The sequence below is a fragment of the Pseudopodoces humilis genome, chromosome 1 (genome assembly GCF_049639895.1).
Source record: "Pseudopodoces humilis isolate 2021_Gansu_Grassland_sample_001 chromosome 1, ASM4963989v1, whole genome shotgun sequence".
Lineage (NCBI taxonomy): Eukaryota > Metazoa > Chordata > Aves > Passeriformes > Paridae > Pseudopodoces > Pseudopodoces humilis.
The window spans coordinates 89,578,190-89,597,461 of NC_142200.1; the positions used below are offsets into that span (position 1 = coordinate 89,578,190).

General features: G+C 43.9%; 1 protein-coding gene across 15 annotated transcripts in view; it reads left to right on the top strand.

The window, feature by feature from the left end:
* Window positions 1-19,272, top strand: part of ATXN1 (ataxin 1) — a 368,490-nt gene that overhangs the window by 296,446 nt on the left and 52,772 nt on the right. The gene's annotated exons all lie outside the window — the stretch shown is intronic.

A 19,272-nucleotide genomic window follows, 5' to 3' on the forward strand; every position in this document is an offset into this window, starting at 1 on the left:
TTTTACAATTCCAGGCGGCCCTTCCCAAACGTATTGTAGAGCCTATTAACAAACACCTGTCAAGTTCAATTGAAATGTCTGAGTGGTCTGATCTACAGCATCTGCTGCCGTGCCAGAGAAAGCAGGGCTTGCACAGCGCCAAGCAGCGTGCCCAGAGATGGGGTTTTTGGGAGCTCAGAAGGGGGGCCTTAAGGAGCTCTTGGCTTGCCTTTCAACCTGGTGGATTTTGGTAGTAAGTAGTGAGGAAAAACCTCACTCTCCATTACCTGTCACTCAGCTGTGACATCAGTCTCAGAGCATTTCAAGCTTTTCATTCTCTTGCTTTTTTCTCCATTTTTTCAAGTGAGGATACAGAAGTGTAAACAGATCTTTTTCTCTGCTGCTGACTTTAATGAGGGCTGGCCCCTGCTACATGTGTGAAAATTTCTTGGCTAGGAAGGATCTAATGTTCGTTCTACCGTAGCTTTGGAGATAAAGTCCAAACTCCCTATTTGCTTCTCTTGACAGAGAGTGCTACTTATATGCATTTGCTTCCAGAGACTGAGCTTACAAAAGAGGAGAGAGGGAAAATTAGCCCAATAGCATCTCAGAAATGTTTGTGGAGGGTTATTTGTTTTGTGTTTGGGGATTTTTTCCCTTTTTTTTTTTTTATTTTTTTTTTTTTTTATCATGAACGAGGAATCCAAGGAGGCTCAGCAATCAGCGTGTTTGAATGCCAGCCAAGACACTAAACTGGCAGCCATCCATTCTGATATCAGTGTGAGTGAAATGTGTACTCAGTAACTGGATTCAGGCCCTTCATAGTTTGCAAGCAAATAGTACTGCTTTTGCAGATCAGATAAAAAGCAGAAAAAGCTGTGCAGCTCTCACATGTGAGAGAGGAGGAGAGTCTGCACCTTTGAAAAGGGGCGTTAACATCTCTGTGTCCCAGTCAAAGTTCTGTGCCTTATGTCATTAAGTTGAAGGCTATGTTCTATTTCCAAAAGGCATTTAATTATCTCTTTTAATGTTTTCACGACTAAGTCTGCCTTGCATAAAAGCTGTGAGTACCTCACACTGGTAATAAGCTGCAGGAAAGTGAAGTAAATTGGCATTTTGCAAAAAAAGGTTGTACAAACCCAATGGAAAGCTATGCAAATCAGCTATGATACAGCCAAATTTGCATTTTGTCTTGAGTTTAGTGATGATATGCACAGCATGACTTTGGCAGGCTTGCCTCTTGGGATGATGCATGCACTGGTGGTGTGACCCTGTAGGGTCAATTTAACAAGCGTAACGTTGTGATTTTCCATGCACTTTCTTCGAACCACCAAGTAATGTGCAGCAATAAATAGTGTCAGAGGAAATAGATTTTTAAGAGTAAATGCATTCAGTAGGAGGAAAAAGTGTTATACAAATCTTTTGCTTTGCCAAAAGAACATTAGCAGTTTTGTTTGGTGCTGCTCGGCTTTCCAGAGTAACTCCCTTCTGCTGTCTTACTTCATTCTTTGTTACTCTTTGCTTGAGGAAATGTCAGGACTTGGAGGTGACACCGAGTTCTTGTGCTCAGATCATTACAGCAATATATGGGGGAGGGCAACATGCCACAGGCAGCTGACTGTGAAGTTTCACAGCCTTTGAGTCCACTGAACCAATAGTAGCTCTCAAGACCTGTTGTTCTGCCCAGATGAGAAGGAAGGTGGGAGCATGCTGAGGTTTCTGGCGATATTAAAGCTGTTCTAGGGAGGACGACGTGCAGCTGGACTCTTGGTGCCCTTTGCAGTCTGTTTTATGCTGGGAGAGACATGCATGCTTTTTAGGTGTTGCTATAAAGTACCTCTGAAATTACTTTACCTGCCTTTTTCCTCAGGTAAGCTTTGGTTCACTTCTGGAATTCTTTTCATACGTCAAACTGAACAAAAACCAACTAAAACCGTAAATGAAATTAATTGGAATTTTTGGCATTGCCATTCACACGCTGTGTGCTCTCTCCAGCTAGCTATTTGAACACAAACTTTTTATCTTTCCTGCTGTGAAAATGGACTAGATTAAAAATTCTGAACAGGGTTTACTTGTCTCAAGAGTGAATTTGCTTCAGCATCCCTTCCCAGTTCTTTGGAGCTGTGTGATAGCTCCATTCTGAGGGGTGCTGGGCACCCAAAAGAAGTGCAGAGTGTTTTAATTTCCTGTGCCATGACCCTGCATCCCTTGAAGTGAATGAAATGTCGGCCTTTAACCTGCAGTAGGGTTTGGGCTGGAGTCCCAGGAGCAGCCTGATCGGAGTATCTCTTTTTAAGGCAGTATTTAAGCAGCATTTCTTCTTAGGGCAGGGCTTGAGCTGGAGTTCTGTATGTTTTGGTCAAAGCACCTGGTAAAAGGCTGTTCCTAATTCAAGCACAACCTTAAGTACTCTCTTCCTGTGACCTCAGTGCTCTGTTAGTTTGCCTTTCAGAAGCAGAAGGGAGTTTGGCTGTTTTCAAATAAAGTCTGCCAAAAAAAAAAAACAATCAAAAAACCCAACAGCCCAGTAAGCATCTTCTTTTTCTCTTTTTTTTTTCCCTTGGCTTCTCTATAAATAGTCAAAACATTTTTCAGAGCAAGTTTAGTTAATGTTTTGCAATGGTGAGTGAACACTGTGATGCTCCAATATGTTTCGTGCTCCTGAATCTCCGAAGATTCTTGAGTGTAATTTAATTTACATTTTTAAATGAGAGGAAGAAAGAGTGCTGTGAAGTCCTGTCTGAATTTTGTCATTGACTTCATGAGGAGTCCTTTGAGTGCATTTGGGAACAGTTTGGCTACATTGAATACACGTTGAAAGTTTTCTTTTCTTATCCTTACCACACATACAATCACGTCATTCTTGAAACTAGTGTTGCTTTTGCTGTCCACATGCAAGAAATTATGTGGACATTTGTGTAAATTGCAACACAGAAGAAGGCGAGTTCTTGGTAGCAGAGCCCTTTCATGCCCCTGTCTGCAGAGGGTCTGTGCACAGCCATCGCCCTTGCCCTCGCACCACACGCTGTCAGTTTCATGTTCCACCACTTCACTACTAATAACAACTAGTAGGGGTTTATCTTGTTGGCTTTATGGGCTTTTTTCTCTCTGCTTTTTTTTTTTTTTCGATCACCAAATCTGTAGTTTCATTTTGGCAGCTGGTTTTATCAAGCAAATGGTATCGGACTTGTGTGGGATTTTGTGAGTCATTAGCAGAAATGCTGCAGTGGGTGGACTAACCCCTTCAAAGAGTGTTTCTGGGGTGGTAAGGTGCAGGGAAAATAGGGTCATGCCTGTGATTATTTTTGCACGCACCTTTGGGAATACCCTCTGCAAAGTGTGATATCCTTGTTCCATTGGCAGCTCTCTGCTGTTTCTTACTGATACTAGAAGGAAGAAAGGTGATGCTGCTCAGTCTCCCTGCAAACAGTGTTTCTCATGACTGTCCTTGTGTGACAGGATACTGCAGCACAAAACACACATGTTTTGGTTGCAGGGCTGTGTGACACAAGCCTGTGGTGTGAGAAGCCAGGGCAGCAACACTTGCAGAAGCACCCGGAAGAGCACACTTAGGTGTCTGTGCTTTAGGTGTCAAGGCTTCCAAATCAGCTTCACTGGCTGGGTTTATTTCAGTTGCAGATATCAACGTTTCTTCCAAAAGTGTTACTGCCTCTCCACCTACAAAATGCAGCCCTATTTCCACCCCAAACCTTGTTGGAGAATTCTTTCCTTAAAGTAAGTGCTGTCCCCTCACTTTTAATGGCACAGCTCAGCCCTGTGTATCTGGACTGTCGCCATCAGCCTGGTCTCACAGGAGCAACACATCTTCCCAGGAACAGCCTGTTAGTGGGACACTTTTAGAAACATTTGTTGGTCTCATTATGTGTGCAGATTTCTCCTCAAGGAAACCATTCAGGAATAATGTGCAAGACTTTGTTTCAGAGTTCTGCTGCCTTCCTAACAGAATTGCAGGTCTTCAGAGGCCAGCACCAGGAGCTGCAGCTCTGAGCCTGTGCTGCCAGGACCCAGAGCACATGGGTTTGTACATCCCACTGCCAATGTGTCTTTTCTCTGACGAGGTACTGAGGAAGTGTGCACATGTTTGATTTGGTGCGCTTCATCCAAAGCTTAGCAGAGAAATTTCTTACCAGAAGCATGTTTGTGTTGGGTAGGGGTTTTCCTGTTAAGTCCTAATGTATCATCTTGTCCTGTGTATGAAAAAAAAACCATTTTCCTTTCCGAGAGACAATCTAAGAGACAATGTGAGAAGAATGATGGAATTGGAGAGGGGTTGAAGGGGAGGAGCAGAGACCCCTCTCCTTCCAGTGTCCAGTTAGTGCTTCTGTTGAAGTGTAGTGCTGTGCTCTGATACACAGCAAAAACCTGCTTTGATGAATGATAGCTTGTTGGGCCTATTGCTCCCTATGCATAATTTATGACAAATAAATATGTGATGGCCTTCTTTGGTTCTTCCTATTGCTTGTCTGCTTTTTCTGTTTCCTTGGTTTGGGAATGTCAAAGAAAAATGAGTAGTGTTATTTCAAGAACAGCTCCTGAAGCCTGGGGAAGCCATGGGAGGAGCAGGTAGGTGTAGATGGCTGCTCTCCTGCCTTTCTATGTGAATCCAAAGTGCAGCTTTCTCCTTGAAATTCCCCCAGGTGGGCACTGCCAGCCCCTTGGCTGGTCTGTCTGGACAGAGCTGCACTGAAGGCCACAGAGCTGTAAGGAGCACTGCAAGGAGTAGTGAGCTGGCTCTTGGTGGTGGAGATGAGACGGGGCAGGGCACCTGGCCAGCATCTCAGCTGCCTCCTCCTGAGCAAGGTGGGCCACCTACAGCCCTTTGTCCAACACATGTGCATGCCCATAAAGAGCTTACTTGATAAGGTTGCAGAGTATCTAATTGTGCTGTACTGCAGTCCCCACAGAGCACAGCAGCTGTAGCTGTAGGTCCACACTGAAGCCAGGGAAGGAGGTGTCCCTGGTGGTGAGATGGATTCTCCCTTCCACATTTGGGCAAACATCATCCCATGCACAAATCTCCCACGTGCATCATGTCAAGCAGCTGCTCGGTGTATCAGAGAAAGACCAGACTCTCTTACCCCTACACCACCCTTGTAGCCCCTTTATGCTTCTGTCAGGTCATTTGTGCTGTGGGAAGGGCAGGCTGGAAGTGCTAGGCAGATCCTGTTGCAGTGTGCAAAGGGAATGTGCTAGATACACTTTGTACCCAGCTCCCACTCCTGCATGCACGATGGGAGGAACTGAGACACAGCCTGAGGAGGCACAGGAGCATCTCCTCGGTGTGCTGCTGGAGCTCAATGGCTTCGGCTGCTTCACCAGGTCAGGTTTCTCTGTGGCTGCACCCGGTAGTAGTGGCTGGGCAGTGGTTCTGGCATTTCTCCCCTGCCTTGATGTGAGTGGCAGCAAGACGTGGCTGCTGTTGTTGGGTGGGGGGAACAGCTGCTAGTCTGCAAAGATTAAAAACTCATTTTCAATGAGCTGCTGGAGCAGGTGTGGGGATTAGCCTGCCATGGCATGGCCACAAAGCGAGCTTGGCTGCAGCCGCTGGGGCTCCTGTGAGTGAGGAGGAGGTGGTGATTGCCTGCATGTCTGTGCTTGGGATTTGGGGATAGTGTTTGCAAACTGAAGATCAGTGGGATAAATCCTCCAGTGCCATTCCAGTTGTGGAGAGCTTGCACACTGAGGTCTGGGGCAGCACCAGCTCTGGGAATGAGCTGTGGCAGAGAGGTGGTGGCCCACATGGTCACTGTGGGAGAAATTTTGAAATGACAGCAATGGTAACAGCAAATTGCAGCTTCTTCATGGTGCTGGAGGCAGGGCTGGGCCAAGTGTCATCCTGGTTGTGGCAGAAGCCAGACCTTTGTGGAGCACTGTCCTATCCCTTGTAGTTACATGTGGCTCATGTAGAACTTCCATAAATATAATTCCCCAGGGATATTTCCTTCCCCCTTCCCTTCCCAGCTAGAGATTGAACCTGCTTGAAATCTGAGGCCTTTTTCTAGAAAATAAAATACTAATAACATTAATAATGATGATTTTTTTTCTTTGTTCTGAGAATTTTGTGCCATCGATGGCTCAGTTCAGGATATAGTACAGTGTCTGAAACTTTGTGAATTCAGATGTGGCAGTATGAGCCTTTCCCCCTCACAGGTACAGACTAACTGCATGGTCTGTATGTATCATAGACCTGGTTTGTGCCATTTTTTTCTAATCCAAAGCAACGATGTGATCCTGCATGCTCATAAGGAAGGCACTTACATGCATACACCATACCTGGCATGTCCTGGGTAGAAATAGGACAGCTCCAGAGCAGCGAGTCTCTTCCCTGTGTCCAACACCACTCTGTTCTGGAGCCAGGAACTTCTCTGATCAGCTTCAGGGAGAATATCTCTTGGTCTTTCAGCAAAGCATTCTTGGTCCCTGATGCAGAACAGCATTTTATGCACAGGCAGACATGTGTTGTCATGTTGCCTTTTGAGTCAGTGCCCTGTTATAGGGTGGAATATTGCTGCCATGTTTAAATATTATTCTTAACAGGATAGTCAGTTGCTTCATGCTCAGATGCACAAATGCACATGTGAAAGATTTGCAGAGGCAGGTGGTAGCCTGTATTTTTCTTCTGTTTGCAGTTTTTAAATAAAAAAGAAATCTTTTCAAGTTCTACACTGTCAAGAATGTGGGTGTCTGGCTGAATGAAAGAAAAATAAAATAAACTTGCATAATAAATACACTAGTAAATTTGCAATTTCCCTAAACTGTTAGCATAAATACAACTACTTTGAGGGTCTGGTTTGCTTGGTTGCTTATCTGAGGAAGAGGAGCAAGCAGCTTTTGAAGAAAGTTTCCCAGAATGTCTTTCCTTACTATAATTATGTTAATTACTAGCAATGTACGTACTCCAGTTACAGCACGAAGTGCTACTTTCTGACAAAATCAGATGTTCTTTCTTTTACATCACGTCATGTGTCAAGTATGGAATAAGACTCCAAAGACCTTGAGACTATCTGTGTCTGGGGTTTTTATATTATTTATTTAATAAGACTACTCTTTTCCAGGATTTTAAAATTTGACTGCCTAGAGGTAGGCACCTGGATTTATATTTAGGGACTGAAGTAAGCGGGATGGCTTTCAAAGGTCCTGCATACCTGCAGCTCTCGGACTTAATTAAAGGCAGATGTTCTTCTTGGCAAGTTTGACAGAAACAAGTAGGAGATGCTGGGTGCCCAGCACCTTTGAAACACTGGCAGCTCATTCAGATGCCTAAAGATGGAGTTGGGTGGTTAAATTTAGGCACCCAAGTTGGAAAGGTTTTGGCCCCTTAATCATAACAATTGCTGCCCCCTCTGTCCTGAAGTGCTGCAGCAGAGATTCGTCCAAGAAGCCGGAGGTTTGTACGTGGGAGTGAGCAGGGACAAAGTCTGTGTCTTGCTGCGGTGGAAGCGAGCTCTGCTGCCTGCCTTGTAGCACATGCAAATGAGGGTCAGATGGCTTGACAGTTGGTTATGAAACTAAATAGGAATTATGCAAAATGAGATTGATTTTGCACATATTTTTAGGTTTTGTCTTTTAGGAGCTCAAATCTTTAATTAAAATACCGAAGACAAGGAAAAAAAAAAGTACAGGCAGCAACTGTTATGTTTCACATATATACTGGATGTAAAGTAATAGCCTGCTATGCTCTTTTTAGGGATCATTTTTATCCCATTGCAACTGAGAATATAAAGCCATCTTACAACTTGCCAGAAGTGACACCTGCTTTCATACTTCTCAATAATTACTTTAGCTTTGACAGAAAGTACTTGGCAGGGTGCATACAAATTATGACTTGCTTCAGGGTACAAATAATGTCATAATGACTTTAAGAGTTTCTCTTTATGCTCAGGATATTTGCATGTGCATGTTTGGTTGGTGTGAAACAAGTGAGTAGAGCAGAGTGTTGGGTGTCCTCTTAATGTGTATTGGATAGTGTAAGCCTACAAATAGACTAAAAAAGGGAAATAGTCAGGTTTTAAGTGGCTATTTGAGCATGTTTGGGTTTTTTGGCCTTTTTTTGCAACTCTCTGTTATAAAAATGCCCTAAGGAAATGCAAGAAATAAAATTACTTCTAATGGTAGATTAGAACCATTAGAACCAAAGAACTCTAGTTCTTTTACTAGAGGAAAGAACTTGCCTGCAGGTAAGTGGCATCAACCTTCAAAGACTTCTCTCCCTCTTGCCTGCCTTGCAGTCAATGAATGTTCATTTTAAAGTGCATTTGAATGTCATATGCACTCTTTTACTCATTTTTTCCTCTTCTTGCTTCAATTAAGTAGAACTTAATATCACATGAAGTAACATCTGGACAAAATCAAGGTCTCTATTGTATATCTGACCTCAAACTATAGCTAGGAAGTTGGCATTCTGCAATGGTTGGTAGTTACTGAATAGCCTTTGAAGTATTCAGGGTTAAATGCTTTAATATATTCTATATAAAAGCCCATTTGGGGAGAAGGTAGCAGATGCAAGGAAGTCAGTGATACAGGTGCTCAAAATCAGCCTAAGATACCTGGCAGAGCATAGGTGCACTTCCCAATCAGGGTGGCAGGAGTTTTACTCTGGGTCCCAAAGGAAATTATGCCTTCTCTTCATTGTTGTGTTGTTCATCAGCAACATGAAGTTCTAAAAATCTAAGGAAAGGGAATGCTGAATTGGATTTTTCTATTCATATCTGTGACCTGTCTCCCTGACTTTTTTTTTTTTTTTTTTCCAAAAAGTAGGCAAAGGAGAGAGTGAGGGATGGGTAGAGGTTGCTGTTAAGCAGCTCTCACTGAATTGTTCCTGAAGGTGAGGCAAATGATTTCTGAAAACCAGAACTTAAAGTTTTAATGTGAGATTCCTTAAAGAACTGGAAGAGGTAGGCATTGATAAATACGTGACTTTTGGAAGGCAGAATGAGCAATTGTGGAAAGCAGTTGGGAGTCAGGCGGTTTCTTACCTGAAAAAAAACTACAGTGTGTGACTTTTCCACCTCTGTGAGGGGACTTAAAAAGACAAATGCCTTTTGCTTCCTGCCTGGAAGAAATTAAGCTCTTTCTATAAAAAGAATGAATTTGGAAAATGTCTTTCTGTGTGCTTGCATATAAGTTCCATGTCTTTTATCAGGCAGCACTTTAAGAGATACAAAGTTCATATGTGTGTGGGTCTTTCATTACCAGAAAGACTTTGGCAACTTGCAGGGAATTCAGACAGCTGCAGCAAAAGTGATTAATGGACTAGAGAGGAGAAGAAAGATTAAGAATTAAATACATACGCTTTGTCTGAATGAGAGACAAAGAGGGTGAAGGAACAGAGTGATGTTAAAACTACTAGTGCTGCACCTGAGGGGTTATAAATAGCTGAACTTGAAAAACTGTTTTGGGTGGTCCTATGACTAGGACCATAACTAGGACTACTGGGATTAATTTTAGTGCAGAAAATGCAGGCTGAAATCCAGAAACACTTCCATCTAGTAAGATCTGTTAGGCTGTGGAATAGTCCCTGGTGGGAAGGGGTGGGAAGCCACGTTCACTCGAATCATTTGATCTACACCGAACAAAGGCACAGGAGAGGTCCTGCATTGAGCAGGGGCCTGAGCATCACCTTTGAGGCATCTCTCCCTCCTCCCTGTGCTATCTGTGAGAGGTGATGCTATCTGTGTGAGACTGACAAAGTCTGGAAATCGCATGGGGATTTCTAAGAGCACTGTATTTTAGCATATATTTGAATAGGGATTTTCTTGCAGGAACACAAAAATCCCTCTCTGTTCAGCTTTCTACCCTGCAAATGTTTCTGCTTGTTGTACAAAACCCCAAAACACTCATGAAAGAGAGCAGAAGTTGCCTTACTGTAAAACTACCTAGTGATAAACTTCTTTATACTTCACTTGGAACAGGCTCATCAGGCTGTTCTTCGGGGCTGAGGAAGAGCTGTTGGCAAGCTGCACACAGCCATTACAAGTGAGAATGACTGAGCAGAACAGGCCTGTTTTACTCATTCACTTTTCTGCTGTATCCAAGCAAGTCATAAGTTCTTAAATTTCACTTTTCATGTAGGGGCTTGGTCTCCATAGTTATGTCTCTTGTTTTCTTGGCCATAAAGGTAATTTTCCAGTGCATGGCTAGAAAGCTGAAATATGTATGATGAAAACTAGGGACTTTATTTTTTTTATTAATAAGCCTACTAAGTTTTTTCTGTCACTTATGTTTGCAGCACAATATCCTTCACAGCTTTTACTCACCATTAAGTTCTCTTTAAAAGAATTATATGGAAATGTTTATCTTCCTCTCCCCAGGCTGCTGCAGGATTTTGGATTGCTGATTCTTTATTCCCTTTACCAATCCATGGAGAATCAATGGAGGAAAAACCTTTCACTTCCTGCAGCTCAAGTCCATACTATGAAGTTTTAGGGAGAGGAAGGCCTGTGGCTGAGATGGCTGTTCACCTGAAGCTTGCACAGGTTGTATTCTCAGATGCTTCCTGAGGAGGTCAGGGAGCAGGCACACATTCCTGCCTGGTGCTCCCAGTGCAGAGCTCTTCTGCAGTGTATGGACCAGGCTGTCAGCATCCTGCATCTGCAGCTGCCTGGTGTTTGAGTGCTGTGTTTCCTCTTTCCAAGAGCTCCCTGAGTGAGGAATAGGATTTGTGTGGCTTCATACAGGTTTAGATGCTACAGCTGGGTTTTGTACTTTTCCAAGTCTCAGAAAAGCAAGGTTAATGATTTCCTGCTGCCAGTGAAATACCAGAACAAGAATGGGGTGCAGGACAGAAATACGTATCAAGGTGTTGTCTAAACATTTATTTCCTTAGCAGGAAGTATCAAGCCTGAAAGCCATATTCTATTACAATGACTTTATTTCTCCTGTATTAAATGATTGATATGGACTATATTTAATCAATCTGTGTGATGGTGGAGAACCAATGTAGCAGTTGGTCACTGTGCACGTCATCTGCTGCTGCTGGCTGGCTGGCTGCTTTCAACAACCCAAAAATAGGGTTTGCCTGCAGATCAAGGTTTTCAAGGTTTATTTTGTCACTTAGTAATACACTGGGCTTTGATTGCCTGATTTACTCGTTTTTTTATCAGCGTTTGTCAGCACTGAGTAATGCCTGCAAATAATGAACCATGCTTCTGCTTGTTAATATGCTTTTGTTGTTTTCATTGTTTGTAAGCCTGTTTCAAAGGAGCAGTCGGGGTCGTCTCTCAGACAGCATTGTATCTTCCTAAATGTATGCTTGTAGAAAACAAAGATGGTTCAAAATGGTTGTGAACCTTTTGAATTAAAGGCCATGCTTGAGATCTGCAAGGAAAGTAGTGATTTTTGGCTATATTTGTGAGGTGTTCTTTGCCTTTTATTTGTTCTTTAATTTCATTGTGCAGTCAGGAAGCAGCTGAATTGCAACAGTGGTAAAGAGTGATAGAAACAGAAGCTGTGTTTCTGCTAAGTCCTGGAAAATTCAACAGAAAGTATGATCCTCTCTATATTTGAGCTTTTCTGTAAGCAGACCGGCTGGACTCAGATTTTGAGATATTTTGTAAATGGTTCTGTCTGTCGTTATGGTTAGATCTCAGAAGAATTGTGTTTATTATGGCTGGCATAGAGTTAAATTTCTTCACAGAGGTTCATATGAAGCTATGTTTTGGATCTGTGCTGAACACAGGGTTGGTAACACAGGGATGTTTTCATTACTCCTGGCCAGGGCTTGCACTGTGTCAGGGCCTTTCCTGCTCCTCACACCACCCCACCAGCAAGAGGGCTGGGGGTGCACAAGGAGCTGGGAGGTGCCACAGCCAGGACAGACGACCCCAGCTGACCCAAGTGATATTCCAGACCATGTGGCTCCATGCTCAGCATACAGAGCTGGGGAAAGAAGGAGGAGAGACGTTCGGAGTGATGGCATTTGTCTTTCCCAGTCGCTGTTATGTATGATGGAACCCTGCTTTCCTGGCTGAACACATGCCTGCTGATGGGAAGTGGTGAATGAATTCCTTGTTTCACTTGGTTTGTGTGTATGGCTTTTGCTTTACCTGTTAAGCTGTCTTTATGTCAACCCACGAGTTTTCTCACTTTTATCCTTCCAAATTTCTCCCCTATCCCACCATAGGAAAGAGAGCGAGCAGCTCTGATGCTTAGTTGCCAGCTGAAGTTAAACCACAACAGAATATTCTATGAAATGCCTGTCTTCTCCATCCTTTGGTGTACTAATTTTAACATAATGACTCAACTGCACCGCTGCCTTCCTCAGCAGCCATTTCTGTGGCTCGTGCTTAACTTTGTCTTCGGAAGCCAGCCTATTCGCCTCTGAATGAATGAATTTCATAGGGCATGGCAAAATTCTTGTTTGCTCAGTGAAACTAATTTCTCAGGTGGAGAAATCATTTAACTGGAAAGAGTGGTTTTGAAGGGTTGTGTGGTAGTGGCTACCTGTTACTGCTGCCCTTCTTGCTTCTCCAGTACCACCTTCTTCCTATGGAATTAGATGAGGATTTCAGCACTGCTGGCAGCAGAACTGGAAGGCTAACATCCTGATTTTTTTCCCCTTCAAGGGCTAAACAGAGAGTCTTGTCCTCCCCCAGAGGGGGAGTGAGAAGTGAGATGCTCGCTCTCACCAGCTGTCTTGGCTGCGTGGGCACAATTCAGCCAGGGACATCTTGCTGGTGTGACTTGCTTGGACTGACTGCTGGGAAGGCTCCACCTGGCCCTGCCCAGCAGCAGAGGAGTTTGTATTTTCTGGCTCCCTGTGGCTCTCTGCTGAAGCCTTTCTACATAGGCACATTGTCTAGGACTGCCTCTGTTCATCGTCCCTGGAAGTATGGGACTGTACAGAAGTAGAGAGCAACCTCTTTACCAGTGTAACTCATCCTCCTTGATCTAGGGATTTGAGTCCTGCCTTTCAAAGGGATTTGTGTTGGGTCTTGTACCTGCCCAGAAGTACATCAGTTTGGTGAACAGATATTTTTCAGCAACTAAGGCAGACTGAAAGAAGATGCAGTTTTGAAGAGGACAGAGATCACCTTTAACTTTTCCTAGAGGAAGGGAGTTGTGTTTGGCTCCTCTCTCTGAAATACCTTGGTTTCCAGAGCAGTCAGTCTGACATTCTTCTCAACTGAAAGTTACTTAAAATAGATAACAATAAAGGAGTGAGAAAGATGCTCAGAGAAAAATTGCTTATGTTTTGCTAACAAACCACAGTGTGCAAGGGTTCGGTTTATAGGTCTGGGTGAGCACACAAAAATTAAGAAGCACCAGAAAAATTTCAGCAGGTCAGCAGAATATTCAGATTCCCTCACAGATCTAAGAGGCAGAGGAAGTGAGCAACAGACTAGTCAGAGCTTGTCCTGACATTTGCGGGCGGCGCATCAGTGGGTCTGGGTTGTGACTGTGAAGGTAAATGGGACACCGATACGGATGAGGTGGCACTAAGTGTAGAGCAAATCAGCCTCACATGGCAGCAGCTCCCTTTAGGGCTCATCAGGTGTGCCAAGTGTTCCACGAGCATCTTGGATGAGATATAAATGGCTTAATGGTAAGTGTATTTCAGGAGTAAAGAGCAGGCACCGAAAGGTTACAGGAGAATCAGACAGACACAGAAGGAGCCGAGGGATTATTATGAGGGGTAGAATTGTGCAGCGAAGGGAGAACCCTGCACACCAGCCCCAAGATGACTAAAAACACATCTCCGTGTATGAGAAACAGTCTTTGCCTTTTACATGTGCACACATTAACTCACCTGTAATTACCAGCAGACTCTGCTCAAAGGGGTGTTACTTTTGCTTTCATCACATTTGAGTATTCACATTTGTGAGATGAGCTGATGAGTTCTTCAATGTTTCCTGACACAGGTGTGTACTTAAGACTGCTTTAGCTGGCCTCTCCATCCTTCCACCTTCCAGTAGTGTCACTGGGATTTCTGTGAACACCTGGGGACAATAGAAAAGTTTGCATGTGTTGTTATGTAAGAGTGTATGTGTGGCAATTATCATCAAACCTGAGGATTACTTTTTGTTTATATTCTTTTTCAGCAAGCTTCAGAGTTAGTTTTTAAAGTTTCAGTGCACACTGAAAAGATGTTAAAGTAAAAAGTTTCAAATTTGTGGATTTCAGATGTGTTTTTTCTTGTATTTCTTTTTGTCTTAACCCAGTGAAAAAGTGAAAAAACCCTGCATCATAGTTTTCTGTAGGAAAAAGAAAAATTCAGTTCCTGTGTTTACTTCAGAAAAGAAACAAATGCTTCTGAACGTATGAAAGGGGGCTTTTTCCCATAGTGAGAGGGGGCTTTTTCAAACATTTAAAAAGCTGGAGGTGAAATAATAGCACCCTCCTGTAGCTATGGCATCAGCAGATCTCCCCTTTTAGTATCACTGGGAGCTTGTTTGATGCAGTATGAAGGGGACAGTAGTGCAAGTGATTTTTGCAGAAGAGGAGATGATGTGTGTAGTTCATCCCAGCTCGGTCCTGCCTGAGTTCAGCAACAGTAGAAATTACCAGAGTTTGATGTCTCTTTCTTTCTGGGCTTGATTCTGGGTCTGTTTCCAGGTGGTTTTTACTGGTTTGAGTGTTACTGGAGCTGCTTTCCAGTGTAGAAGGGGGAGGGCAAGGAGCATGCCCACTCTCATATGTGCTCCCAAAGTGGGTAAAAAAGTCAGGTATATTGTGACAGACTGAACCAGACCAGTGTCTCTGGTTCCCCACCTGTGGCAGCACAACAAAAAAGAGTAATAAAGCATCTGTCCCCATCTATTCTCTCTCAGGAGCAGAGTCCACAGCCCCTGATAGGGTTAAAAATAAAATAAAAAATAATCACCTGGTTGAACAGAGCCAGTGCCAGCATGACCTATCCACATGATTGGGAAAAGTGCCTCAGGACTGAGAAGGAGGGAGCATGTTTTACCCCTGACTGCAGTTTAAAATCATTTATCTTTGGCTCGAATGTAAACTGAGTAATCCTCATGGTTTGGCTGCCTGTCCTGCAGCCTCTGTGCATGTGTTGAAGCAGGGAGGGAGGAAATTTGCTCGCTCTTTCTGCGTTTAGCGGAGCTGCCTGGAGACGTCTGCCAGCTGCACCACCGCGGGTTAGCGCCTGGTGCTGGGTGTGCGGCCCTGCGCGGTGCTGTGTCCCTGGGCACCCCTCTGTGCACGGCCTTTTGGGGGATACTGGGGAAGGGAGCCGGGAGCAGTGGTGTGCAAATCCACGTCTGTTTCAAAGCAAAACGCAGTCTGTGTCTGCATTTCCTGCCAGGTTGTATTCTGGGCAGTTGCATGTGTTGTAGTTGCACGCTGTGGAGATAGGGTACCCTTCAGGCGTGTTGGACTGAGTTGCGCTCTTCCCCTTTGTGCAGAGTTGCCGGTTTGTTAGCTGCAGATTAGAGACAAAAGCTTTTACAATTAGTTTTTTAATGGGAGAGAAGAGGAGTGACATTGTGACCCGCTTACAAATGTGGTTGAGATCGTCTGGATTTCAGCCCACGTCAGGGAGAGTGAAGTCCTGTTTCCTGAGGATTAGCGCAGAAAACTACCCCTTGTTATCAGTTCTCACCATTTCACGAGCCCAAGCGAGCATGTTCTAGTATTCCCAGGCATTCGATAAGCGTACACCTTCCAGTCGTCCAACTAAAAAAAAATCCAGATAGCCCGGGGATCATTTCAGAGTCTGATGAAGTTGAGATTTCCTAAGCGCAGTATTTACAAGCCCTCCTGCTAGAGAAGTGGAGGAAGGAGCTTCTTTCCAAGAAAAATGTAGGCTGGGTAATCTGACATCACTCAGAGTCACATCACCCTACACCCACCAGAATTCAAAGATAGAATGGAAATGGCATAATCTGTTCTCACGGTAACACTAATAGTACTGCTCCCGCAGTTCATTGTGCACTGTCCCCACCCGCCATTGCCACAATTAACATTTCTTGCAGTGACTTTGAAAAGTGTTGCCATAACAAGGTTGCTGATCAGCAGCTACAAAAATCTTAACGAGGTACCTAATGGAGCTTTTTGTTTCCATTATTTCTGCTTAATATATTCTGAAAAAGTCAGGAGGTTTTAACCTTGCCTTCAGCTGCAGTACTGTGGCATGTTTAATAGAATACCACTTCATTTGTACTGCAGCTAGTGTACACTAAAAGGGTTTGGAGACCCCTCTAATGTAGTCAGTCAAATTGGTGCCTGAAGCCAAAGAAAACGTATATCTGAACACATGTTTTTGGTCTCGAGCTAAAAAAAAATGCACTTCACGTTGAATAGCCTTCTCTAAGTGCCGCAGTTAATAAGCCATGTTGTGTTTTTACTGGAAAAGTATGCTTCTAGCCAAGCATTCTTTGCATTTTTCCCAGGATTTAGTCATAAAATCACTTTAGACATATTGCAAGTATGAAATGTGTGCACATCAGATAAAGGGCAGCAATTTTTGTTTTTCTGTAAAGCTCCATGGAAACATTTTTATCACCATCAAGTGCATTATCCCAAGAAGTCTGGCCCCTTTCTTTACCATTAGCATCTATCTGTGTAAGAAAAAGCTGAGCTACAGAGACCCTGCTAACAAACTGCTGGGGGATCGAACACACGGCATCATCTCTGTGAGTTTGGTGGCACCAGGATCCGACTGCTTTTGCACAGTCTTAGACTCAGGTATCCAGTGCTAATAGCCAGCCAGCATGCAGATGTACATCTCCAATCCTGGCTGCCTGATTCTGCATGCATAAAACAGCAAGGAACCTGAAGACTTGCTGCACTATTTTAGGCATTATTATTTCAAGAAATGGTTTACGCAAGCGAGAAAAGCCTCTAGCACAGTCCGCAGCCTCAGCCCTTCAAGGCTGTTGCATCTCACAACACACTCTCGCAGCCCCCTCTGGCTGATGCTCACAGCATCGTTGCTCAGCTCTGGAGCCAGCCTGAAAGTCCTGCTGATGGCTGGAAGAAAACCTTCCCCGAGTCAAGTGGGGCAGAGAGGAGTGAGATTCCTGGAGGGAACCTCTACGAAAGTCCGCAGCAGCTAGGTTTTAAAAGAACAAGTGTATACGCGGTTTTATGTATTGGAATAGAGTGATCTAGCTATCAAACATATGTTCACACATACAGAGTATACAGAGTAATGTGTATATACCACCTCGACAAGCCAATCTGTGTTCTGAAGAGAAGAGATATTTAAAGCAGCTCTGCAAACTTTGTAGCATGGGGAGAGACTGGCTGGGCTTGTCTCTGCGGGGATTTGCAGCAAAGCTGGTCCAGTCTGCATTTCTTTGTGTATACGGTTTCAGTATCTCTTCATGGCTAGCTATATAAATGCTAAGAAATAGGCACGTGGATGAGGAATACAGAGGAAAGGGAAAAGTCCAAGGGAGAAAGAGGGTTACTCAGCCGAAAATCTAACTTGAACCCCATGAAAATGTTACGGAACAAGGAAGTGTGGAAGGAGGTCATGTGAAAGCCATCCCTTGGGCCAGGAGAGCACCATGAGAATTGAATCATCACCATCTCACATCTTCTTTGGGACCACCACCTTTCTGCTTGCTACCCATGGCAGGCAGCTGCCTGCCCAGTTTGAAGAGCTGGCAAGAGCCAGGAGAAAGGAAGGAGTGTCTGTGCCATGCTTGGCTTTTGCATGGAGAAGCAGAGTGGAGGTAGCAGGGGGGCACCTACTTTTTTGGAGTTGGGAAGCCCTACTGTGTACCAGTCGTGGTGTACAGTGCTTACCACCTGCCCATGGTGAGTCGTACTTCTTGACAGATGAGTAAAACTTCAGTGCTCTGTTACTCGTTGTTTCATCATCTTCAGAAAAGATTAGCTGATAGGTTTGGAGCCTTTTGCAACTAGCACATTTGTTGGTGAAATTTTTACTACAGTGCAACATGTCAGGGTAAATTTTACAGGTGTCTGTGGATCCAGGTTCCTATCACCTGGTTCAGGTGTCTGTGATGGGAAAGGCCACAAAATGTTGTTGAGTATGCAGGATTCATACAGCATAAAACAGAAACGTTGGTCCTAATCTGTTCATGCTGCCCTAGGAGCACTCTGTGAAGGAGCTGCCTCTGTGGTTTTCAGCTGGCCAACAGGACTGCTTCCCTCTACCCTTGTCTTCCTAGAAAAAAAAAGCTGTTTTTTAAGCCTAGATCCCCTGAAACAGCCCTGAAGGGGAAGAAATGGGACATGGATCATCAGTGAGGAGACTGGTTCACTTCAATCATTTCTGCTCCCTGGCATCCTGCCTGGCATGTGTGTGCTGGAGCCATCTGAAGGAGGGCAACTCTCCAGGGAAGATTTTTTTCTGCTGGCCAACATACACCCATGGGAGCAAAGTACTAGGAGAAGTCAGAATAAGGTCTTGAAGGCAAACATCACAGTTACAGTAAGTTGGGTGTTGCTTCATGGCATGATATGCTGGAGATACAGCTGTTGGTTTGTGCGTGCTTCACCAGAGATACCATGCTGCATTCATTCTAGATCAGACAGGGCTGAGGTTTCTCCCATTACAAACATATCTCTGAATCTCCTTACTAGCTGAGCATCTGGAATATTTGAGCATTTTGCCTCTTTTTGACTACTCGGCAATTTTTTGCTTGCACACACTGTAGCTGCTTTCATAAAGGAGGAACTTTATTTCACTGCTGTCTTTCCAAACGCCCTTTTTTTTATTGTACCTAATCAATCTTGCTGTGTTACTAAGAGCAACATCTCCGTCGGCCAGTCAAAAAGCTGGAAGTCTTACATGGCCTGGTGTGTAGCTGGGCACAAAGCTCCCTTTCATGGCTTCGGCTGGCTGCATTACCAGCCGTGCCGAGATCACAGTCCCGATAAAATGGTGTTGAAAGCGCTGAGAGTTTCAGGCTTCGTGCTTCTCTGCTGAAGGGATAATTTTAGAATGTTCTTCCCCTTGATAATAGTAATTTTACAGCAATGTAACTGTTGGATTTTTGAGTTAGATCAGTGTAGATGAAGGAAGAACAGATCATTTCTTCTGAGGCAAAGCACAAAACTCTTCACATCAGCAGTTATAAATGTATAAAAAAAATCCAAATGTGCATGCACACACAAAAATCTACATCCTCTTAAGGCAGGACTGTAAATAATTAATATAATAATCTACTTACAAATTCAATCTTGGTATATTAAGTTAGTCAAGACATTAAAGATTAGTCCTTTTTTTAATCTTGTTTTGCTTCCTGTACCTCCATAAATACAGGTAGCTTCCACCTGCATGAAGGACAAGCAAGCACTTTTCCTTCTGGCTTGAGAGCTACATTTTCAAAAGAATGCTACACC